Source organism: Saccopteryx bilineata, chromosome 1 (genome assembly GCF_036850765.1).
Source record: "Saccopteryx bilineata isolate mSacBil1 chromosome 1, mSacBil1_pri_phased_curated, whole genome shotgun sequence".
Taxonomy (NCBI): Eukaryota; Metazoa; Chordata; class Mammalia; order Chiroptera; family Emballonuridae; genus Saccopteryx; species Saccopteryx bilineata.
In genome coordinates this window covers 46,358,999-46,384,971 of record NC_089490.1, presented here as the reverse complement: position 1 = coordinate 46,384,971, position 25,973 = coordinate 46,358,999, and the positions used below count along the sequence as shown (strand labels likewise).

The 25,973-nt window shown below is 40.4% G+C and overlaps 1 protein-coding gene across 3 annotated transcripts in view; it reads right to left on the bottom strand.

The window, feature by feature from the left end:
• The window catches only part of KCNQ5 (potassium voltage-gated channel subfamily Q member 5), a 625,390-nt gene that overhangs the window by 46,883 nt on the left and 552,534 nt on the right, over positions 1–25,973 (bottom strand). The gene's annotated exons all lie outside the window — the stretch shown is intronic.

The following is a 25,973-nucleotide window of genomic DNA, read 5'->3' as shown; positions in this document are numbered from 1 at the left end:
AAGAGTTAGATCTAAAGTTTTCTGTGAATACCACATTCTGAAAAAGATGGCCCCATACACCTTTAAAACTCCTTGGAAGACTTACACAGTAAAGAGAAGTCACAATTAGGCTGAACAGGCAGTGGTACAGTGGAAAAAATTTCAACCTGGTAACCTGGTTCGAAAACCTGAGGTCGCTGGCTTGAACGTGGGCTCATTCAGCTTGAGCAAGGGCTCACCAGCTTGAGCACAGGGTCATCAGCTTGAGCGTGGGATTATAAACATGACCCCATGGACTCTGGCTTGAAGCCCAAGGTCTCTGGCTTGAGCAAGGGGTCACTGGCTCAGCTGCAGTCCCCTGGTCAAGGCACATATGAGAAAGCAATCAATGAACAACTAAGGTGCCGCAATGAAGAATTTATGCTTCTCATCTCTCTCCCTTCCCGTCTGTCTGTCCCTATCAGTCCCCCTCTCTGTCTCTCTTGCTAAAAAAAAAAAAAAAAAAAAAAAAAAGGTCACAATTAGTTTTGTATGGATTTGACTCTTTTGTTGGTATGGCCTAGCAGTGGTTTTCAAATATGTTAATCTTTATCCAGAATAAGAAATATACTTACTATTAAAATTGTGACCCAATACACACACACACAATTCTCTGCTGGATTAAGATGGCAACTTGAACACACACATATAATTTTGATCCCTCTGAAAAACTCACTAAAACTACAGTGATGAAAAACTTTTTAAAAAGATATAAACTCAAAAAAGGATAGACGAGGAGAGGCGGCAGCGACAGCATAATTTTGGAAGTGGGAAAGCAGATGGACAAGTTACTTAACTGACTAGCTGACACCAGAGAGAAATCCCTACGCCAACACTGGGAAAAGCTGCGAAACAACAACATTTGCACTTTAGAAAACTGAAAAGCCTCAGGAATTGGCAGCACTTGGTTCCACCAAGAAAAGGAAGGTTGTGTGCACTCTGCCCCACACTCGTGGGCGTATGTGTCTCTCCCATTCCGGCAGGGGGCAGACTGGGAGCCTTAGGAAGAAGGGTCATCAGGCACTGCTAAAAATGGGTATTATACCAAAAATTAGGATACCAAGTGACCATGAACACTGAGAACCTATTGGCATCCCGTTACCATATAACAATGGCAGCAGAACCTTTACCCTTCACCGAGGAGTTTGGATAAGAATTCTCTGTGGTGCTTGAGCAGCCCAAGAAAAAAGAGCTAAACATAGCCTGATGCAGTGGATAAAGTGTTGACCCGGAGTGCTGAGGTTGCCAATTCGAAACCCTGGGCTTGCCCAGTGAAGGCACATATGAGAAGCAACTATGACTTGATGCTTCCTGCTCCTCTCCTCTGTCTCTCTTTCCTCTCTCTAAAAATCAATAAATAAAATCTTTAAAAAAAAGAGCTAAATAGCCTGACCAGGCAGTGGCGCAGTGGATAGAGCGTCGGACTGGGATGCAGAGGACCCAGGTTCGAGACCCCGAGGTCTCCAGCTTGAGCGCAGGCTCATCTGGTTTGAGCAAAAGCCCACCAGCTTGAACCCAAGGTTGCTGGCTCCAGTAAGGGGTTACTCGGTCTGCTGAAGGCCCACGGTCAAGGCACATATGAGAAAGCAATCAATGAACAACTAAGGGTCAAGGCACATATGAGAAAGCAATCAATGAACAACTAAGGTGTCGCAATGAAAAACTAATGATTGATGCTTCTCATCTCTCTCCGTTCCTGTCTGTCCCTGTCTATCCCTCTCTCTGACTCATTCTCTGTCTCTGTAAAAAATAAATAAATAAAATAAAAAAAATTAAAAAAAAAAGAGCTAAATATATTGACAACAGAAATTTTCCAAGAAACAGCTGACACAGATCAACCTATGGTGAAGATCAAAGTTGAGTGGCCACAGCCATATGCTCAAAAAGTTTTAGTCACCTTTGTCATCTCTTGCACTTCGTTATGAAGAGGCAGCCAACGTTTATTGAGTATTAGAGGAAATGTTCCCACACAAAGACAGATCAAAATGAACTGGAAGGAAACAGAAATGAAGGAAAAGAAAAAAACACTGTCATTAATATCTTCACAGAGATAAGGCAAGACGCTATACCTATGAAACAAAAAGTTGGAAGCTGAAAGCTGAAACAGAGGGACACTTAGTAAATAACAATAAATAACCTTAGAAACAACAGCAGAAATAAAAATCTCAATTAGAGGTTTGGTTGATAAAGTTGGTCAAAACTCTAAAAAGTAGATCTGAAAGATAACGAGGTGGAAAATAAGAGAAAAAAGGTAAGTCCACAAGTCCAATCTCCAAATAATGGATTTCCATAAGAGACATCGGAGAAAAAGAAGGGAGGAGATCATTAAAAAAAGAAAAGCAATAAAATATTCCAGAAGAGAAGGTCATGAACTACCAGTTTGAAATGACCCCTTGAGTGTATATTAGAAAGGATAAAAATATACCCATACCAAGAAATATCATTATGAAAATTCAGAATACTGGGGACAAAAGTGAATTCTACAAGCTTCTAAAGATAAACAAGCAAACGAACACCCTCCCTGTTCACATACAAAAATCTGAATGGCTATGGACTTAACAAGAATACTAAACACAAGCATATGGAGTGCAATGCTTTCTCAGGTTTGAAGGGACATTATTTCCAGCCTAAATTCCACAAGTAAAACTGTGAAGTAGCACAAGGATGAAAAATTTTGTTTCCAGATATGGAAGGTCTCAAAAACTTTGCTTTCCTTTCAGTCTCTCTCTCAGGAATGTACCAGCCCCTTCATCAAAGTAGAAAAGTAAGCCAACAGAGAGGAAGACGCAGGCACAGGAGAAACAACAGGATCTCAGGATGATGGCGAAGGAGAAGCCCTGTGAGATCCTAGTACAGCAGAGAGAGGGTGGTGGGTCTGGATAGGGCCAAGTGGGAACCGGGGACAGACACACTGAGATCTGTCAGTGTCACACCCCTGTCATCATGCCCTCTTTCAGCTTGAAAATTATTGGAGTTTTTTATTCTGAAATAAGAATAAATCAAGAAAGATAAGAACATGGATCCCATAAACTGGGAGTTTAATTTAGGAGAAAATCAAAAGAATCTAATCAGTCTGGGACGCTGAGGACCCAGGTTCAAAACCCCAAGGTTGCTGGCTTGAGCAAAGGCTCATCTGGTTTGAGCGTGGGCTCACCAGCTTGAGCGCAGGGTCACTGGCTTGAGCATGGGATTGAAGACATGACCCATGGTTGCTGACTTGAGTCCAAAATCACTGGCTTGAGCAAGGGGTCACTGGCTCGCTGTAGCCCCTCTCCAAGCTTCCCCATCAAGGCACATATGATAAAGCAATTAATGAACAACTAGTGTGATGCAACTATGAATCGATGCTTCTCATCTCTCTCCCTTCCTGTCTGTCTCTCTTGCTAAGAAAGAAAGAAAGAAAGAAAGAGATGAAAATCAAAGACATTCAAAAGATAATGGCTGTGCAATAGGCTTGGAGGGCAGTCAGCTGAGCCAAGAGGAGGACAGAGGTTTTTGAGATGAATTCTCTAAGAACAATCACAATGAGACCAATTGGCTACCTAATGCAGTTGACTGTGTGGAAAATTTTACTGAGATATTTTTGGAAAATGTGGAAAGAATTATAAAAGTGACAATAACACAACAAGCAGGGCATTTATATACTACAGGAAAAGCAAAAAAAAAAAAAAAAAAGGAAAGAAACAATCATAATATAACACATATGCATAATATAGACAATGAATTTTAACTTATCAAAAAATTGCAAAATCTAGATTAGAAGGATGGGAGGGTCTGTAGAAGGGAAATAGTGAAAAAAAATTCACTTAGAATTGGACTTAAACAGATAATGTTCAAAATTGATTGACAGAAGTTAGCAATACACACATATTATTGAAAAAATGTGGAAAATTGTAAATATCCAGAAGAAATAGACAAAAATAGAAATGGTTGCTCCTGGAAAGGAGATCTATGTGTAGAGTGGCAGGGAACCATCGTGTTCTGTTATAAAGGGCTTATGTTATATGACTTTTAATTTATTTTTATTACTTTAAATTAAACTTTTAATTTTGTAAATTGTAATCACAAATTTAAATTTGTAATTGTAGATTCCCATGCACTTGCTAGAAATAACAGAGATTTGTGTAGCCTTAGTCAGTTTTCCCCAATGCTACTGTCTTGCAAAGCACTATCACAACTGGATTGCTAACATTGTCACAGTTCAGATGGGAAACATTTCCGTCACCGCAAGGAGTCCTCCCAGTGCCCTTTTGCAGCCTCACTCCGTCCCTCTCATCTCACAGCCACGACTTTTGGCAACCACTAATCTGATCTCCATTTCTATAATTTTGTCATTTCAGGAATGTTATATAAATAGAATCACATAGTATGTGACCTTTTGGGGTTGGCTTTTTTTTTTTTTCTATTCAGCAGAATTCCTTCAAGATTTACCCAAGTTGTTATGCACACGAATAGTTTGTTCACCTTTATTTCTGAATTAGTATTCCAGTCTGTTGAAGGACATCCAGGTTGTTTCCAGTTTTTGGTTAAAATGAATAAAGCTTCTATAAACATTTATGTACAGATTTTTTTTTATGTGAGCACAAGTTTCATTTCTCTGGATAAATGCCCAAGAATACCACTGCTGAGTAATAGAGTAATTGTGTCTTCAGCTGTATAAGAAACAACCAAACTTTTCCAGAGTGACTGTCCTGTTCTGCGTTCCTGCCAGCAGTGTGGGAGGAAGCAGGTTCTCTGAGTCCTCCCAGCTTCATCGTGTGTTGTTACTCTTTTTTATTTCAGTCATTCTGATAGGTGGCAGTGATATTGTCTATAGTTTTTTTTTATTTTTTTTATTTTTTTTGTGGGAGAGACAGAGAGAGTCAGAGAGAAGGACAGATAGGGACAGACAGACAGGAACCGAGAGAGATGAGAAACATAAATTCTTTGTTGCTGCACCTTAGTTGTTCATTGATTGCTTTCTCATGTGTGCCTTGACCAGGGGGGCTACAGCAGACTGAGTGACCCCTTGCTCGAGCCAGCGGCCTTGGGCTTAAGCTGGTGAGCTTTGCTCAAACCAGATGAGCCTGAGCTCAAGCTGGCGACCTGGAGGTCTTGAACCTGAGTCCTCTGCATCCCAGTCCGATGCTCTATCCACTGCGCCACCGCCTGGTCAGGCGATATTGTCTATAGCTTTAATTGCCATTTCCTTAATGACTAATAGCATTAAACATCTTTTCATGAGTATATCCTCTCTAGTGAAATGTCTCATCAATCTTTTGCCTGATTTCTAATTCATCTTCTCATCAAATGTTTTGTTTTTTATTTTTGAGTTTGGAAAGTTCTTTATATATCCTAGATACTAGTCTTTTGTCAGATATGTGGTTTGAAAATGTTTTCTCCCATTCTGCAGCTTGTCTTTCATCCTCTTAACAGAGTACTTTGCAGGGCAAAAGTTTTTTAATTTTGATAAAGTCCACTTTATCAATTTTCCTTTTATGAATCATACTTTTGGTACCAAGTCTAAGAACTTTATCCTTGGTTCTGTATCCTAATGACTTCTCTTATGTTTTTTAAAAAAGTTTATAGCTTTATGTTTTACAATCAAGCCTATGATTCATTTTGTGTTAATTTTTATTATTTGATTTTAAAAACTAGGCATATGTGTTACTTTGGTAAAATAAAACTACTTTGAAAAAAACCTAAAAGGCTCTTGAAACAATACTGGCTCATCATTTGTGACACATTCTACTTCCTATTCTATCCTACCCCATCCCTTCTAGCCCCATCCCTTCCCACTCATCTCATAACTTCCCACCTCACCGTGCTTCATTTCATTGAAGAAAATGCTAATCACAACTTCTTAATCTAATTTCATAGTTCCTACCATAGATTGAAAAGCATCGTAGACAAGTCTTTCCTGCCTAGTGCACTTCTCTCATTTTTACTTCTCAATATTTCTTTCTTTACTTCATCAATCCCATCTCATTATCAAGTGTATCTCAGATATTTAAAAAAATCAACCACTTCTCTTTGATATGAAGGATAAAATCTCTCCTTTTCTTGTCCTCTTGTCCTGAGGTCTTTCTTCTTTTCCCTCCCTCCCTCCCTCCCTTTCTTTTTGAGAGAGAGAGAGAGAAAGAAAGGGTCATGGTGGGATTCAAGTGGTTCACACCAGTTCAGCAGAACCAATACCTAATTTTTTGCTGAGTTTGGCCAACCAGTTGTTAAAATGGCACTTATAGGGTTCTCTCTAAAGTGGGCATCTGGACAGCCGCCCAATGTGGAAACCACAAATTTACATTCCTTACTTTTTTTTACTGTTCATCTGCACAAGAGCGTATTCCAAGCACCTGTAATAATGTTCATTCTGTCCATAGGTGAAAAAAATTGCAAGTGAGGACACCCATCAAAAAGCAATATGGAGCCTGATCAGTTAGTGGCGCAGTGGATAGAGCATCGGACTGGGATGTGGAAGACCCAGGTTCGAGACCCCGAGGTCACCAGTTTGAGCACAGGCTCATATGGTTTAAGCAAAGCTCACCAGCTTGGACCCAAGGTCACTGGCTCGAGCAAGCGGTTACTCGGTCTGCTAAAGGCTTGTGGTCAAGGCACATATGAGAAAGCAATCAATGAACAACTAAGGTGTCACTACAAATAACAGATAATTGATGCTTCTCATCTCTCTTTGTTCTTGACTGTCCCTATCTATCTCTCTGTCTCTGTAAAAAAAAAAAAATACATATATATATATGTAAAATAAAAAGCAATATGGAAAAAAATTTTTTTTTTTTTTGTATTTTTCTGAAGTTGGAAACAGGGAGGCAGTCGCATGCGCCTGGCCGGGATCCACCCGGCATGCCCAGCAGGGGGCAATGCTCTGCCCATCTGGGGTGTCACTCTGCTGCAACCAGAGCCATTCTAGCACCTGAGGCAGAGGCCACAGAGCCATCCTCAGCACCGGGGCCAACTTTGCTCCAATGGAGCCTCAGCTGCGGGAATCGAACTTGGGACTCCTGCATGCCAGGCCGATGCTCTACCATTGAGCCAACCGGCCAGGGCCGGAAATATCTTAAATAACAGTTTTATTGTTTTTTGTCAGATATTATTTAATATTTTTCATTAATATTTTAAAACTCTTAAAACAATCTAGTTTTGTGTACCTCTTTTATTCTTGTTTAAGTATTAAATACATGGGATAATAAACTACTTATTGGTCTATCTTTTTTTATACTTAAAATGGTCATTAGGGCAGAGAACTGGTTGTTAAATTATTTGATTCCCACCGCTGGGAATGGAGAGAGATGAGAAGCATCAGCTTGTAGTTGTGGTATTTTAGTTGTTCTTTGATTGCTTCTCATATGTTCCTTGATGAGGGCAGGTGGGGGGGAGGGACGGACTCTAGCCGAGCCAGTGACCCCTTGCATAAGCCAGCAACCTTGGGCTTCTGTCAGTGACTTCTGGGCTCAAGCCAGTGACCATGGGATCATGTCGATGATCCCACACTCAAGAAAGCGACCCCACACTCAAGTTGGTAAGTCTGCGCTCAAGCCAGATGAGCCTATGCTCAAGAAGGTGACCTCAGGGTTTCCAATCTGGGTCCTTAGCATCCTAGGTGGATGCTTTATCCACTGCACCATCACTAATCAGGCAGTCCTGAGGTTTCTTATTGTTCCCTTTTCACATACTTACCTAGCAGATGGTACCCAGAAATTCACACTAGATGCAACTCATTAACTTAAAGTCCTAAAGAAGAGTCGTCCCTCCACTCCCACACTCATCTGAGGGCAAGATACATTCCAAGACCCCAGTGAATGCCTGAAACCCTGGATAGTACCAAAACCTATATATACTATGTTTTCCTCCATACATACTTACACTTAATGTTTTCTCTTTGCCATGTCTGAATTGCCAGCATCCTTCCCCTTGATCATTATTAAGTAAAACAAGGGTTACGTGAACAGAAGCACTGCGATACCACTACAGTTGATCTCATAACCAAGATAGGTGCTAAGGGAATAACAGGCCTGCCAACCATAAGAATCTTGGTTATTATGAGATTCAATCAAAATAGTAATCTAATCATGATTACCAAATACACTAACCAGCACTCTTGATTTGGCAAACTTAATTTTTTATTGTGTTTGTTCTCTGGCTTACTAATTAGAAATATTGATGCACTCTAATAAGGGATACTACTAATAAGACACTTTTGCACTTTCTCTGTAAGATCAAAGATCTCACTAACACTGATTGAGTAGATAATTTATACAATACAGCATCTTAAATTACATTAATTATGATAAAAATTTCTCTAAGATTCTTTGCTAAGGATTGTTAAATAACCTTACTTACTGGTTAATAGAAATGCTGGCAAAATTTCACGGAATAGATCCTGGAACTTAATTAAGGAGTCTTTCTGTTTTGAGAGTTGATATGAAGCACTAGAGAGTTTTCAAAATAATTAATGTTAACTATAGTGCTAAAATTGTGATCACATCACAATAGTGGCTTAGTAACTGCCCATGAGTTAAAAAACAAACAGTATTTAAAAAAATTTTTTCATATGTTACTATATTGACTATCTTTATTCAAATTGGAGCACTGAAATATGCTTTCATGTGTTCTTTTAAAATTATTGCAACTATAGCCTGACTAGGCAGTGGCACAGTAGATAGAGCATTGAACTGGGATGCAGAAGACCCAAGTTCAAAACCCTGAGGTCCTTAGCTTTAGTGCAGGCTCACCAGCTTGAGCGCAGGGTCACTGGCTTGAGCATGGGATCATAGACATGACCCCATGGTCACTCACTTGAGCCCAAGGTTGCTGGCATGAGCCCAAGGTTGCTGGCTCTGCTGTAGCCCCTGGGCCAAATCACATAAGAGAAAGCAATCAATGAACAACCAAGTCAATGAATAACCAAGAAGCTGCAACAAAGAATTGATGCTTCTCATCTCTTTTCCTTCTTTTTTGTCTGTTCCTATCTGTCCCTCACTCTGTCTCTGTCATAAAAAAAATAATTATTGCAACTATAAAACAATGCAGAATTTTATTGCCTTCTTAAAAACTCACTCAAATATCCACTTTGTTAAATACCTCAGCATTTTGTGATTCAGCAACAAACACTTTTAATAATATCACACACTATTGTTCAGTAACACATCTTATTTGTGTGTGGACTTTCACAATTCCAAAGCAATTTTTATCAGTAAGGTTTAATGACTTGAGGTATGAATAACTAAACAGTAGGTTATTTGTTTTTTCATTAACTCTTCATCATTCATTCATTCACAATAAATATTTTCTAAGCAACTATTATATGCTGCACACTGTGGTGTCACCTAATCAACCAATGTTCTCTTCCAGGACAAATAAACTATTTATGTCATCTTTAACAAGGGCAATAATCCCTGCTAAAGAGCAATAGCATGAGCTATAATAAAGATAACTTCATCTTTTCTGTGATTATATAAATTATTCAACAAGAGGACTCTTAAAACTCAATGTAAGAAGTAAAAGGATGATGTTTGCATGAACCTAACTTTTAAACTTTCATTTACCATAGGTAGGAGCTATCAGGTATCAGAAAAAGGGAAGATGAAAACATGCAAATTAATCAAGCCCAGCACTCATAAAAATTGAGGCATAAATTAGCATTAATAAATTAATAAATAATATGATATTTCCAATTTATTGATTATCTGTTCTCAATAAGATATTATGTTGGGCATTTTATAGGGTTTTTACACACACTATACCTTATTATTTCACACACAATCATATTAAGTAGGTATTATTCCTTCTACTTTAAAGATAGAGAGAGGTAAAGATAGCACAGTAAGGTTGTCACTTGCCTCATCTCACTTGACTTACTGGGGGAAAGAGAATTTGAAACAAGTTCCATTATATCGAGACTATTTTTCTCACCCCTATGTTGAATTAATTCAATTTTCATAAAAAATATTCATTGATAACTTACCATACTCAAGGCACTGAGTCTTCTCATTAGAAAAAAATAAAACAAAAACCCCATAAAACTCTGAACTTTGTGAAAACACAAATTGGCTTTTGTTGTTCTACTAGTAAATCATATGAGTGTTTGTAAGGTAAATTCGTAGTCTAGCAGGGCTGCCTTTATTAGAACAAATGTTCGGGTAATCCTAACAAAACCAAGAGATTATAACAAAGCAAAGTCTAACCACACACAAATAATTGGGACAGTCATTGGTCCACGCTGGACAGCATCTCAGACACCCTCCTTGATCAGCAAAATAATGAACTAGGGAGATCAATGGACTGCTCTTGCCATTCTAGACCAAGACAGACACTACCTCACCTTAGGAAGAAATATGCTAAATCAATGATAAAGTGACTTAAAAAAACTTAATCTTATCTTCAAAAGAATGAGATTTGTCTTCCTTGAATCATATTCAGAGACATCTGACCTCAATCAAAGCAGCCATGGTTTTCAATGTCTGACAAGCTGCAGAATCACAAATCTGCATTATTCATTAATCAAATCTTTTGGGAAATTTGAAATAAATCTGATATTTTTTTCTCTCAATTTTCAATTCTTATTAGCTTAGCAGGAATTCTGCCAGGAAATGCCATGGTATAAACCATTTATATTAGGCAGGTCAGAGATGGCAATGTTTTGTTGCTTTAAAAAAAATAATGAGCCTGACCTGTGGCAGCACAGTGGATAAAGCGTTGACCTGGAACTGTGAGGTTGCCGGTTCAAAACCCTGCACTTGTCTGGTCAAGGCACATATGGGAGTTGATACTCCCTCTTTCTCCCCTCCTTCTCTCTCTCTCTCTCTTTTCTAAAATGAATAAAGCCTTAAAAAAAATAAAGTTGTTATCTGACCAGGTAGTGGCACAGTAGATAGAGCATCGAACTGGGATGCAGAGGACCTGAGTTCAAAACCCCGAGGTCACCAGCTTGAGTATGGGCTCACCAGCTTGAGCATGAGGTCATGAGCTTGAGTGTGGGATCATAGATAAGACCCTATGGTTGCTGGCTTGAGCCCAAGTGTCACTGGCTTGAAGTCTAAGGTCGCTGACTTGAGCCCAAAGTCACTGGCTTGAGCAAGGGGTCACTCCCTCTGCTGTAGCCCCCTGCTCAAGACACATATGAGAAAGCAATCAATGGACAACTAAGGTGCTGCAATAAAGAATTGATGTTTCTCATCTCTCCTCTTCCTGTCTTTCTGTTCCTATCTGTCCCTCTCTCTGTGTCTCTCTCTGTCTCTCAAGCAGAAAAAAAAAAGTTGTTAAAAAATAATAAGAATTGCTGGTGCATTACCTTAATTGCCACTTGAAGGGATAGGGAGAGAATATTTGTAGTGTATATATAATGACAAAGAGCCATGCTTTTGCCATATTAATAGAAAAAGAAGATACATTTGGCTAACACTAAACTTATAGCTGATTTATACCAAGTTTCATTCATTCATTTATTAGCGATGTGACTTTTATCAAAGAAAACATGCTGAGGAGCTTGGTAGAATATAAAGGACTTCGAAATTTATTTACATGCAATCTCTAACCTCAGACCCCGGCATTTGGACTGAGCTATTGGAAAAGTTATTTACATTTTCTGAGTCTTGATTTTCTTATCTGCAAAATGGCTATGTGGGTATTGAATGAACCAATAAAAAAATGCCTAGTCAGTGACTGTCATATAGTAGGTGTTAACAATGCTGTTTTCCTTCCCTTTCCTTCTTAGAGTCCAGAAGTGAAGGAAACTCTAGGGAGGAATAAAAAGTAAATCAGATACTAACACATTGGTTCATAAGACCAATATAGTATTGCAAAGAATAAAAGCAAGTAAGCTACAAACAACATGAGTGATGAATTGTAATACTGGCTGCAATCCTTACAGCTCTTCACCTTAAGAGGTGGAGCCTCTTTCCCCACTCCTGGCATTTGGGCTGCCCTTGTGATTTGCTTTGACCAGTAAGATGCAGTGGACATTACTCTGTGAGAGTTTAAGCCTAAGCCTCAATAGGCCTTGCAGTTTCTGCTCTTACAACTCTTAGGAACCCACCATCACCAATGTGAACCAGCCTAACTTGCTGGACTGAGGGACATCATGGAGCGGTGAAGAGTCACCCCAGTGGAGGCCTCTTTAGGCCAGTCAGCTCCCAGGCAACCCAGCAGCTGATCACAGATGTATGAGTGAGTCCAGACAAGACCAGAAGTACTGCCCAACAGAACTGCAGGCTAAGTAATTAGTTGCTGTTTTAAGCCACTAAATATGGGGGGGGGGGGACAGTTTTGCCAGAACAGAGAACTGATAAAAATATAAGAAGACATGAGATCACGACATTTTTCAACCAAAACGGCATCACGGGAATACAGGTTCAAACAATTTTGGGAAAGATTAGTCACCAACTCTAACAGAATGATGTGGTATGGCAGTTGCTACTGCATTAAATGAGTGAAAGATGTAAATTTCTCACCAGTGGGAGTTAAGGATTTCATGTGCAAATGAATCTTTGTAACTAGGGGTACAGAGATTAATTTGTCCCAGTTAATATTCTTCTGAGGTTTTCTATATTTTTGGAACCCAGGAACTGTTGTTATGCATTGTACATGGCAACAGAAGAAAAAGATGGCAAGAGAGGAAATGCTGGGAAAAATTAAACACTGAAAAAAAAAATAAAAGGAATTTGGGACAATGTGAGCTTCATAGTGCAGAGAGCAGAAAGCAAAGTTTGGGGCAATGCGTCTTTCTCTTGTGTCAGTCATCCACGGCAGAAAAAAGATCCTGGCCTTTCCCTAACCTTTTTTTTCTTCTTTACCAAGTAGAGCACACCATGAAAGCGATTAAATATAATTTTAAAATTGTGTCATATTGGTTTCTCTTTGTGAGGCAGACAACTGAGTGTGCCTTTGAAAGAAAAGAAATAATTTGAGATATATGAACAAAAAAATCACCATGTAGCTGCAAAATGCTTCTCTTAAATATGGGCCAAACTTGTGTAATGGGTAACTTTGTTTTTATTTTGTGCAAATTTCAGAGGTCACCCACCCACAGGTTATTTCTGAAAAGTGTGAAGACTGAAGAGTGAGAAAGATGCCTTTTGTTCCCCTTTAGTTTCAATCAATACCGGATAGTAAAACTTACTGATAAATGGCAAGTTCTTTTTTTTTTTTTAAATTTTGAAAGGTTTTATTAAAGGAGGAGATTTATTAAAAATGCCGGTTGCATATGGCTGACACGGGGCATTTGCAGACCCAAATCGTGCCAAATGGCAAGTTCTTTGAGGTGGCAGTCATCACATACACTCAGTTTCCCCTCTTTAGTGCCCAAGAAAATGCCGGCTCTGAGGGCAGCCCCCAAATACTTGTTGACTTGAAACCTGCCAGTTGAAGACTTACCCAAATTCTTTGAATGTCCCATTCTGGAGCTGACACATACACCTCGTAATAATAGGTGGGGCACATGACACGCTTTGCAGGAAATTATGGGCTGCAGCTGACAGTGGAAAGGGAAGAGAAAGACAGGGATTCCTGAGAGGTAAAAAGCAACGGGAAGCACTCTTCTCTGTGTCAAAGAGAGACGAGACCAGGGTCAGGACAGAAATCATACTCCAGGCATTCCTCAGCTATCCCTACCTTCCCTCTTCCACATTTCAGCTTGAAATTTCCAGAAAGAATAAGAGGTAACAGTAAAGGAAGAGCCAGAAGAGTAGTCCCAGAAACTGGGTTTAGAGGAAAATTTGTTAGGGGTAATCTGGCTTGATCTCTTTAAGGGCTCAGAAATCACTGAATTTTGACCATCCAAGTTTGGTTTGAAGGCTTCCAATGGTAGACTCCATTTCATTGGCATGGGCTCTCTAATTGCTATACTGTCAGGATATTGAGCTAAAAATTAGCATTGCACTGTTGGTCCTAGTTCTGCCCTTTGAAGTGACCAAGAACATCTCTTTGACCTCTTGAAGCAGCTGAAGATGGATTCGTATGTGGTACGAAAACAGAGCGCTGGGGTAGAGGTTAGAACACTTTGGTTTTTCTACTGACTAGTTGGTTTCCTGCTTTCTCATTTTCTTTTATTTTGTCACACTAACCAAATGTCAATTTTTTTAGTATTATTTTTATTGATTTTTTTTTTTTCAGAGAGGTGAGAGACAGAAAGAGAGAAAGAGAGAGAAAAGAGGGGCAAGGAACTGGAAACATCAACTCGTAGTAGTTGCTTTTCATATGTGCTTTGACCAGGCAAGCCAGGGTTTCCAACTGGCAACCTCTGTGCTCCAGGTCGAGGCTCTCTATATTGAGCCACTATAGGTCAGGCTAGTATTGCTTTTAAAAGACAGCACTAAGAATGTAATATGATAGTCTAGTTCTAATGTAATCCAGGCTGAGGGTGTGTCTGACCAGGCGGTGATGCAGGATAGAGCATTGGCCTGGGACTCTGAGGACCCGGGTTCAAAGCCCTGAGGTTGCTGGCTTGAGTGAGAGCTCATAAGGCTGGAGTGCAGGCTCACCAGCTTCAGAATGGGATCCTAGACATGACCCTATGGTCACTGGTTTGAGCCCAAAGATCATTGGCTTAAAGCTCAAGGTCACTGGCTTGAGCAAGGGGTTACTGGCTTGGCTAGAGCCCTCAGGTCAAAGCACATATGAGAGAGAAATCATTGAACAACTAAGGAATTGCAACTATGAGTTGATGCTTCTCTCTCCCTTCTTGTCTGTCTGTCTGTCTGTCTGTCTCTCTCTCTCTGAAAAAAAAAAAGTTGAGGATGTGAACTATATATAATAGGATCTGGATATAACATGGTTAGACCAGAGGTCACAAACCCAAATGCCTAGGGGCAGGCGAGTAAAGGAAAGATTTGAAAGAAATAGAGAGCTGGTGGTTGGGGTTCTGCTAAAGACTACAGAAAATGGTGGGAATATGCCACTTGAAAGACTTACCTAACTTAAAAGCAGTGTGACCACTAAGGTTGTCCCCAGTGACAGCCATCTTCTGGTGTTCACCTTTTGTAGAGTCCCCTTCTACATTGCAGCAGCGTTGGTCTGCGTGTCCACAAGCACGTGGAGGAAGGGATGGTGTGTCACTCCTGAGGTCAGGCTATAAAAGGCTGCAGCTTCTGTGTTGGGTACTCCCTCTCAGTGCGAACTCCCTCTCTTTGTCAGCTGCATGTCATGAGGATATCCAGACAACCTATAGAGTGACTGCTGTAGCAGGGAAATCGGGCCCGCCAGCAAATGCTCGGTAAGCTTGGGTATGGATCCTCCCCCAGGTGAGCCTTGAGATCACTTTGTACCCAGTGAGAGCCTGACTGTACCCCCATGAGAGACCGGGCCAGAACCACCCAGCCCAGCTGCTGCTGGCTTCCTGACCACAGAGACTGTGAGATTATGATTGTTTGTTGTTTTAAACTGCCAAGTTTGAGGCAAATTGATATGTAACAGTAGATAACTAATATAGCACTCTAATTCATAATAAAGCACCAAAGTATATACATATGTACACGCACACTTTCCTGTGCTGGTGAAACAACCTTCAGAGTTCCAGTTTACAACCTTGGGTTTCTCAAATCCTAGATCTGTGCAAATCAGAAAGGTATGGCTTAAGGCTGTACTCAGGTCATCTGGTGGCTTAGATTCTGCTGGAAGGGAGGAGATGGAATCCAATTACAGCTCATACATTAAATAGAAAGCCATTCTTCCCACCAACAGAAACAAAATATAATTTTTCCTATCACTGTAGGGTGACAACAAATATTGGTGCAGAACTTAGAAAAATCTGGTCAGAAATACAAAGTACTTGGATTAGAATAGAAAGCCAGGAGAACTCCCATCCAATCAAAAGAGAAATAATTTTCTCTAGTAATTAAAAAGTAGGAACAGGCATTTCATAAAAAGTATTGGGAAAAGCGATCCTTACCAGAAATACAATAAATACTTAGTCACTTAGAATCTATAACCAGAGTTTGACAGGTCTCTTCTCTCCTCCTCCCATCCACACCAATAACAAGAACCTTGGAACATAGCACAGATCTTAGAAACAGTACAGCATAGGACACACAGAAGAGAACTAAGGTATGTCTTTGAATGAAGTAATGACTGAATGAATGGGGAACCTGGATAACTAAAGGAAAAAGAAACCTTTGGATCAGAATTCAGAGAATCTCTTCTACAGGTAATGGTTTTCATCAATTCTTTAGTGAAGAACTGAAAGTGTGTTTTAGAATCTTACTGATTACTTTCTGTGGGCTTTTGCATAGAATTATGTTAACAATTAAGTGGTATAGAGTGAGCTGTGGAGTGTTAATTTCCAGAGTTTAGAGTCCAGTCATTCTAAGAAATCCTTTTGTTTTATGGTGAAAGAAAACCCTCAGGGTTTTTATAGGGAGAGCTCTCAGGAGTATGGGCATGCTCCCGCATCAGGGATCTCTTGTCAGGGATGTGTACAGACAGGTTAAACAAAAACCCTAATGGAATACTGCTTTGATAAAAATTATTTCTGTCAGGGGCTTACCATGCAACCTAGCAACGCCTCTTATGGGTATCTACCTGAAAAATTTGAAAACATTTATTTGTAAAAGCACACGTGCCCTTATGGTCATTGCAGCATTATTCACGGTGGCTAAGACATGGAAACAACGGAAATGTCCTTTGATGGCTGGCTGGATGAAGAAGATGTGGTACACAAATATAATGGATTATACTCAGCCATAAGGAAAGATGAAACAGTCATTTGTAACAACAGGGATGGATCTTGAGAGTATCATGCTGAGTGAAATAAGGCAGAAAAAGTTAAGAAACATGATTTCACTCATATGTGGGAATTAAAACTGAAAGCAATAAACAAACAAAAATTCATAGAGGCAGACAACAGGGTAGTGGTTACTCGAAGGAAAGGGGGCTTGGAGGAGGTGGTAAAGTGTGAAGGAGGTAACATACAGGGTGACAAAGGGAGATTTGTCTTTGGGTAGTAAACACAATGAAATAGACAATGTATTGTAGAGTTGTACACTGCAAACCTATACAATTTTATTAACCAATATCACCTCAGTAATTTAATTTAAAAAGTGGTGAATGGGTTAAAAAAATTATTTCTGTCAACACAATGCAGAGTCATTATTATGAAATTTCTGAAAGTGCCAGTAAGCATCATACATTGTGGAAAATGATAATTAAGTCTAGCTGAAGCTGAGCCATCTGTATAGAAAATTAGGAAAAACGTTAAGTGCCATGCAGTGCTTGGGCATTTTGGGTAAAAACCAAAACAAAAATGTCAAGTGGGGAGACAAAGGAAAACATGGGAGAAGTAAATGCCATTGGAAAATCAGTGTAAAAGAGGCCTAGTATAAGAGGAGAGGCCCGTGTGCATAGAGTAGTCACACAGAAAATGTTAATAGCTTGTGATTTATGTTGCATTGGAAGGAAATGTCCCATTGTTGGTAAAGGAGTGTGTCAGTTCAAGATACTTGTTGAAACCACTGTGCTGAAATGCTTCTTTTTTGTCAGTATTCTTGTTGCTTTTGTAGTAATCTCAAACAAGAGTTTTAGGAGACTGGTGGACGCAGAAGACAGAAGTTAAAGGCAGGAGAAGAGTCTAGGGTAATTACAGCAGCTCACACTATGCATTTCTACTCTTGTTATTTATTTATTTTTTAATTTGAGAGGAGGGGAGATAGACAGACTTCTGCATGTGCTCCAACAGGGATCCACCTAGTAACCCTCATCTAAGGCCAATGCTCTGCCCATCTGGGGCCATGCTTGCAACTGAGCTATTTTTAGCACCTGAGGTGCAAGCTCCACAGAGCCATCCTCAGTGTTGGGGCCGCTGTGCCAGACCAATTGAGCCATGGCTGTGGGAGAAAGAGAGAGAGAGAGAGAGAGAGAGAGAGAGAGAGAGAGAGAGAAAGAAGGAAGGTGGAGGGGGAGGGGTGGAGAAGCAGATGATTGCTTCTTCTGTGTGCCCTGACCGGGAATCAAACCCAGGACATCCACACACTGGGCTAATGCTCTACCACTGAGCCAACTGGCCAGGGCAGTTATATATTTTTAAAGATTTTATTTACTGATTTTAAAGAGAGGAAAGAGAAAGGTGGGGTGGGGAGAAGGAGCAGGTATGTTCCTTAATCAGGCAAGCCCAGGGTTTGAACCAGCAGCCTTAGCATTTCAAGTCAATACTTTACTGCGTCACCACAGGTCAGGTAGAGCCTGACTCTTGTTATTTTTAGTTAGTTATCAGCCTGGAAGGAGAGCAGGAGTCCCCACGGCAAGCAGCTTGAGAAGTGAGGCATATTGGGACTGGTGAGGTGAGGAAGGCAGCTGCACCCATTTCCCCTCAGTGGGAGTGCACGGGCTGACTGTGTGTGGGGCGGAATTATATTATCCAAATGTACATTCATTGATTCCCCCCCCCCCCCAGATTTTCTTCACCTACTTTTTCCTTTTGAAATTCAAAGAGTTAGGCCAGTCTGTGCTCATTGTCTCATAAATAGTATGGGGCTAAAGAAAGCAGAAAAAAAAGAAAGAATTCTAAATCTGGCTCTTATGTTTAAAAAGCAGAGTCACTTAGAGGAACAGAAATGACATATAGACAGAATATTTGGGAGAAAACCTGTTTAAGGGCATTCTTTCTCCTTACTTTCACCACAAAATAGAAAATATTTCTTGGCTGTATCAAACATATTAGAGGTGGCTTTCCCAATGTCCACTCTCTGGACATGAATCCTCAGGTCTATCCAGTTATAGCCCCTCCCCCACCCCATACGCTTCAGGGGAGTCTGGCTCCTGATTCAGTTGCTGGATCCTGACTGGCGATGGTCAATGCCCATTTTCCTTGCCAGTGATCATTTTAGGCACAAGACTCAATTCTGCAAACTAAGATGTGAACGAACAGTTTCCCTCACTTTAAGAAGAAACACCGACATAAGTGGGTCTCCTTTCTGCCTCTCAAAGTGCTGTGTCTGGATAAGATGCTTGAAGCTGCTCCAGCATTTTGCTCCCATCCTGAGGAAGGGGTGGACACCGAGACGGGCAGAGTGAAACAAGACTAGAGAATCACAGAGAAGGGAAGCCAGGGCCCTGACGGTCCTTGCCACGAGCTGTTCTACCCCTGGACTTCTTTTTATGTGGTTTTCCACATTTCATTATTGTGTGAGGTATTTGAATTTGCTTCTATAGTGCCCTGCAACTGACTGAGGAGTGAAAGGAATATAAAAGAGAGAAGAGATATTAGCAGGGTCTGAGCGAGGGAACTGGCCTCTAGGGACCCCCAAGATTGGAAGGTATTTCGCATCATCAGCCCCCCCAGCCTCTGCTCTGGTGAACCCCACCCATCTCCTGCACTCAGGGTCTGCCTAGTCTTTCTCACAAACATCAAGTGAGGACGTACCTCCCATAGCAGCCAGCAGGAGCCCTGAGAATTGCCCAGCAAAATTGATGTTCCCCTTAAGTAGAAACATTAAAACATGCAGGTTATACATGTTGTGGGACAGATTTTTGGGCACTGCAAAGTGGAGCTACCTCATACTACCTTCTTATCCTTCTCTATAAAGATAATTGTACTCTGAGTGTAAAGCCAGCATTCACGGCCACCATCATAGCTGCCTGGCCCATGCAGGTTCACATTGGATTCGGACAGTCGGTAAAGAAACAATGGAGTCAAAAACTGGTGGGCCATCATCTTTAATCCTAGCTTGCACTCAGCGGGCAAGTAAAAACATACACTGGGCTCCAAAACCCACTCATTAAGTGCTCACAAAGCTACTGACTTATCCGAGTTTCCTAGAATCAAAGGTTTCTAGCTCATCAGACTTATTCACCTCTGTTCCCCATCTCCTTCCTTCTTCCTGCACAAACTCTGCACAAACTGGCTTCTCACTCAGCGCTCCACCATATTGGCTGCTTCTCCTGGTCTCCTCCACATGGCCTTTCTCTGCTCTCTCCTCTAATGCTAATCTCAGGAACTGAGAGAGCAAGCTCCAGGTCTGCCCCACTTTATAGTGCAAAAATCAAAACCTTTAATCCAATATACAAAATAGGGATAGTGCAAAAATCAAAACCTTTAATCCAATATACAAAATAGGGAATCTCTAGTACAAAGTCACTTATCTGAGGCATGATGAGATTGCACCACCCCACATCAAAAGGGGTGGGAAAGGCTTAGTCCTAAAACCAAGCCCCAGGCTACAAGGATCTTGCCTGCCCACAGCCCGCCCCCAACACATTATATCACCTGGGCGATGGGCTTCTATGTGGCCATCTTTAACAAAGTGAGCATAATATATTTTATCTGCCCCACAATGAGTGTAATTCTGAAAGGCATTCCCAAGTGCAATTGGAAATCTGGACTTCCCCCAGCCCTACTTTAGTTTCATTTTTGTGTATTTGGCTGCTTGGTATTCCTTTTAGTTGCAGTTTGCCACTTTCCATTTGCTTGTCTGTTGTTGACAGCTGTCCATCTTTTTTATTATTTTATTTTATTTTATTTTTGTAACAGAGACAGAGAGAGGAACAGATAGGGATAGGCAGGCAGGGAGGGAGAGAGATGAGAAGCATCAATTCTTCATTGCAGCACCTTAGTTGTTCATTTTTTTTTTTCCTCTTTTTTACAGAGACAGAGAGTGAGTCAGAGAGAGGGATAGACAGGGACAGACAGACAAGAATGGAAAGAGATGAGAAGCATCAATCATTAGTTTTTCATTGCGCGTTGCAACACCTTAGTTGTTCATTGATTGCTTTCTCATATGTGCCTTGACCGTGGGCCTTCAGCAGACCGAGTAACCCCTTGCTGGAGCCAGCGACCTTGGGTTCAAGCTGGTGGGCTTTTGCTCAAACCAGATGAGCCCGCGCTCAAGATGGTGACCTCAGGGTCTCGAACCTGGGTCCTCTGCATCCCAGTCCGACGCTCTATCCACTGTCCATCTTTTGATGCTACATTTTGTGTCTTGAAACAGGCCTCTGATGACCTCACCATCTGCCTCCCTCCCTGAGTAAACAGACATAGCCCAGCACTGCTGCTATTAAGTCTCTTATCGTATAAGAGACCATATGAGTCTCTTCCCAGATACTTGATCAAAACAGAGAAGGGTTATCTAAAGGTCATTTCCCCAATTTGCCTAATCTTCTAGCTCTGGCAGTCTTTGAAGGTGATATAGTTCAGGGTTTGGCAGTTGAGACTGGGAAAAACCGGGATGGGATAATGGCAAGGTCAAAAGGTTTATTTGGGAAGAGGATCTGATCAATTGAAAATGGAAGAGTGAAGGCGGTGGCGGGTGGTGGTGTGGGATAAAAAAGAAGATATTAAAGATGCTTAAAGGGAGATTGGTATGACATCTGGGAGCACAGCTGAGAATGTGACCTCCAGGAGGACCGTGAAATAAGACTGCATAAGTGTGAACTGTGACTCTCTTACTTATATCTGTTAGATTTCCGGCAAGTTACTTACTTAGCTTTGAGTCTCAGGTTCCTCAACCATAAAATGGGGATAATAATGTATTCATTTTATAGAGATATTGAAGTAATTAAATGAAATAATAGAATTAAAGCATTTAGAACTTTAATTGATAATTTTATATTTATATATAATATACATTTATTATATTATATATAATATATATTATATACTTATATAAAATTATATAATTTAAAATATAAATAATATAATTTATAATTTAATAAATTAAAGCATTTAGCCTGCCAGAGAGAAGAATCCAATACATGTTACCTTTAGCATAATTACTTATATATTAAGATAAAAATATCATTTTAATCTCATTTCTTTTAATTTTATTTTAAAAATAAAATTGTATATGTTTAAATCATATAACATGATAGTTTGATATACCATATTTCCTCATGTATAAAATGTACCGTTTTTCAAAAAGTTTGGGGTCTAAACACTGGGTGCGTCTAAACACTGGGTGCGTCTTATGTAGGTGCATCTTATATAGTGGTTGTGGCATTTCAAATGCCATAGATGGCACTGAGGATGAGGCAATATATGAAGACAGTGATTTGTGATTTTTTTATCAGACACAGATGAGGACAAGCTAATGGATGGAAGTTTTTTTTGTTTTTGTTTTTTTGTGACAGACAGAGTCAGACAGAGGGATAGACAGCCAGGAAGGGAGAGAGATGAGAAGCATCAATTCTTTGTAGCGGTACCTTAGTTGTTCACTGATTGTTTTCTCATATGTGCCTTGACCGGGGGCTCCAGCAGACTGAGTGACTCCTTGCTTAAGCCAGAGACCTTTGGCTCAAGCTGGTGAGCTCTGCTCAAACCAGATGAGCCTGACAAGCTGGCGACCTTGGGGTCTCGAACCTGAGTCTTCCGCGTCCCAGTCTGACGCTCTCTATCCACTGCACCACCGCCTGGTTAGGCAATGGATGGGAGTTTTGACAGTGATGATGAGTTATATGAATTTTATGATGAATAAAAGTTGAGTCCAATAACTATATGTAATACATTTTTTTTTTCAAATTTTGGGCCCCCAAATTAAGGGGCATCTTATATATGGGAGCATCTTATACATGGGGAAATACAGTACATATAGATAGTGAAATAAAGTTTGGTGTAATTATACAATGCAGTATTATTCATTCTTAAAAAATAAGACATCCTGCCATTTGCAACAACATGGTTGAACCTGGAGGACATTATGCTAAGTGAAATAAGCTGGACACAGAAAGAAAAAAGCTGCACGATTGCACTTACCTGTGGCATCTAAAAGAGTCATATCCGACCTAATTTAAAAAATTATATATATTGATTTACTAATGAAATATTTATATCTATTATTCAAATGATAAACTAAAAATACTGTTCATATCACACTGGTCAAAATAAATTTGCTATGGCAATATCACAAGTCTTTTATAGTCTACATCTCCTTTTTTGCCATTTGTAAATTTCTGACTTAACATCTGCCTATTGTTTTCCACTTCCCTGGTTCATGTGTTGAGAAAACAGCTGTGTTAGGCTTGCTCGCTTGTACTTTGCCTGATTAGCCCATGAGCACGAGCAGTGCCAAGTGTGTATAATCTATGTAAGGATACAGATGCTTGCCCTCAGAGTGGATCGCTGATGGCAGATTGTTTGCCTGCGACTGTGGGGGGCCGCTTTTTGCTGTTTGTTCTCTTGCTGCCAGGAACAGAGGTTTTCTACTGCTGGTGTGCTCACTACCATTGCAAGACTCTATCAAACGGTAACAGCCCGACACTTTCCAGCTCTGCAGTTCCTCTACCGTCTGCCCGAATCCAATGTGAACCATCCTGGCCTCAGTCACCGGCATGACAATATGAATGTGGAATATTAGGAGACAGTTGTGCCCCTTTTAAGTGTAATATGTAAATTTCATCAAAATTTATAGCAAAGTAAAACATCATGGAATATTTAATAAACTTTTGTAAGAATTATTACATTTTACAAATAATACCATCCACATAAAGGGTATCAAATTTCACAGGAATTATTAAAATTTATAGATTATCCCTAAAATTTTTTTCTATTATCTTTCAGTTAGAGTCCTATTATTTTCCAAAGGTACTTAGTCTTAAAGGTCAACCTGAATTACCGTTATTCTTTCTGCTATGTATCCACTCTCTCTGAGCTGTTAATAGGCAATGAAATGTCTAAAAGATGTATAGAAGCAAGAGAAGTCCAAGAGAAGAACCCTAGAGGTGAATGAACAAATAGATCTGGAATCAAGGTGCAGCTAAATGTGGTTTGCAGTTGTGAATATGTGAAACAGTGTTCACTCTTGTATTATTATTTATTGACTATTATTGTCCATATGAACAACTGTAAATCTCCTTCTGTCCCACCCTGTATTTGGGATGGCTGTAGTGTTATTTTCTATGAGAAGTAAGTGGATTTTGGAAATTCTTAAAACCAAGGGAGGCCCTATAAATAAGGATGTAAAATTAAGGAGTAAAGTTTACTTCAATTGAAGTTACTTCAGTTTTTTTTTTAAATAAAAAGAGAAGTTTTGTTTTCCTAACATAATGTTGGGTTAAATCAGAGGTAAAGATTCTTGACTATTGAATTAAAATGAGGAGTCAGGAATCATGATCTCTTCCAGGTGGGCAGCCAACAAAGCTACTTTAATAGAACAGCAATCAGGCCTCCTGTCACTTGGGGAATTCAGAACCGATCGAGACGGACATGAACCGGAGCAAAGCAATTCCGTTCTAATGAAACAGAACTGCACTTGTGTGGAATGATGTAGAAAATGGATGGCAGGAGACCTTTCCAATTTGTGATCTGGTTCATAATAGTACCTCTGTTTCTATCTATCTAACCTCTGAGACATCTTTACAGTAACTGAAAATACTGTGATAGATAGTATAAACTCTAGGAGTCTTTGAACAATGCTCTTCCTTTGGTCAAACATACAAGTGGAATTCATTTTTCTTATTCGGAATCTGGATTCCATGAATTTTATATTTAGCTGTGCTCAGCTAACCATGAGGATCTCATAGCACAGAGTTGAATGCTTCTTGAAGCCCATGTTGGAAGAGTATATGGACCCACTGTGGGTAATTTATGCTTATAGCACAGTGTGAACCCAGTGCCAGGCTTGAAGACACAGGCACACTCCAGTTTGCCCGGGGATGCTGCGAGGCAGTGAGCTGGGGCTCTGTTAGAGGCTGAACTACATATATCCTTCCAAAAATCCTATGCTGAAGTCCTGATCACCAGTACCTCAGAATGTCACTGTATTTGGAGACAGGGTCTTTAAATAGATAATTAGGTTAAAAAGAGGCCATTTGCACGGGCCCTAATACAATGACTGGTGTCCTTACAAAAGGAGGAAACCCGGATACAAACATGCATAGAGAGGGAAGATAAAGGGAAGACACAGGGAGAAGGTGGCCCACTCTAAGCCCGGGAGATCTCAGACCTCTAGCCTGCAGAACCTTGATAAAAATTTCTTTAGTTTAAGCCATCCAGTCTGTGGTACTTGGTTAGGGCAGCTGTAACGCCTAACCCAGCAGCTCGGTAGTAGGAACTGTTAAATCTCATCAGACAATCCAGGTCCACGTTCAGGAGGGCTGATCTCCAGCACGAAGACCTGGTGCTCTTTCCACTTGGGAGGAAATCAACGTAAGGAGAGGGGTTTGGTGGAAATACAGGTGAATAAAATCAAGAAACAAAATGTAACTGATTTCACCACTTGGAGGTGACTGTTTATACACTGTAAATCTTTTCAGACTTTTTTTTACTAAAAATACATACATTCACAGGTGGGCACCTGCGTGTGTGCGGTCATGCACACACACAGACACACACACACAGAGCAAAATGGAATAATTTTCTTTTTGTGATCATTTTTCCATGTCAATAATTTTTAATTTATAACATCATTTCTAATGTCTGATATTATTTTGTTGTATCAATTATATCCTAGAAGTGGAATTGGCAAGTGGGAGTGTCCAAGCTTAGGCATATGTAAAGGCTGTTGATACATGTTGCCAAATTGCCTTCCAGAAACGAGGCATTCATTTATATTCAGAAAGTCTATTTTGAGAGCAACATAAAGCCTTGTAACTGGTAAGTCTTGACTCAGCTGTTCATGGGCTTTCAGCCAAATTCCTAGGGAGGAGAGTGTGAAAACCAGAGGACACTGAAAATCTGTGTTGCCAGGGACTCAGGACACTCAGGGGTTGGTGGAGGAGTGTCCAGGGTTGGTGGAAGGAGCATTTCCTACCTTAGCAAAGTGATGGGTGATGGGAAGCCTGGCAGGACCGGCATGTCCCACAGCCGAATTGGGAGCAGCAGGCCTGACCAGGAGGGGCCACATCAGGTCAGCTGCTAGGAGTCTAGTTGGACAGCATGGCATCCATGGGATTGTGGAGAATGAAGAAGTGCGAAGAACAGACTCATGCTGCTTACTTGAGAGTTCCCCGAGGGTCTCTGAATGAGCTGTGAGGGACCCATATGCTGAGATCTCAGGGAATTCACTGCAGGGAGCCTGACATCACTGTGATTTTGACCCCTGGTT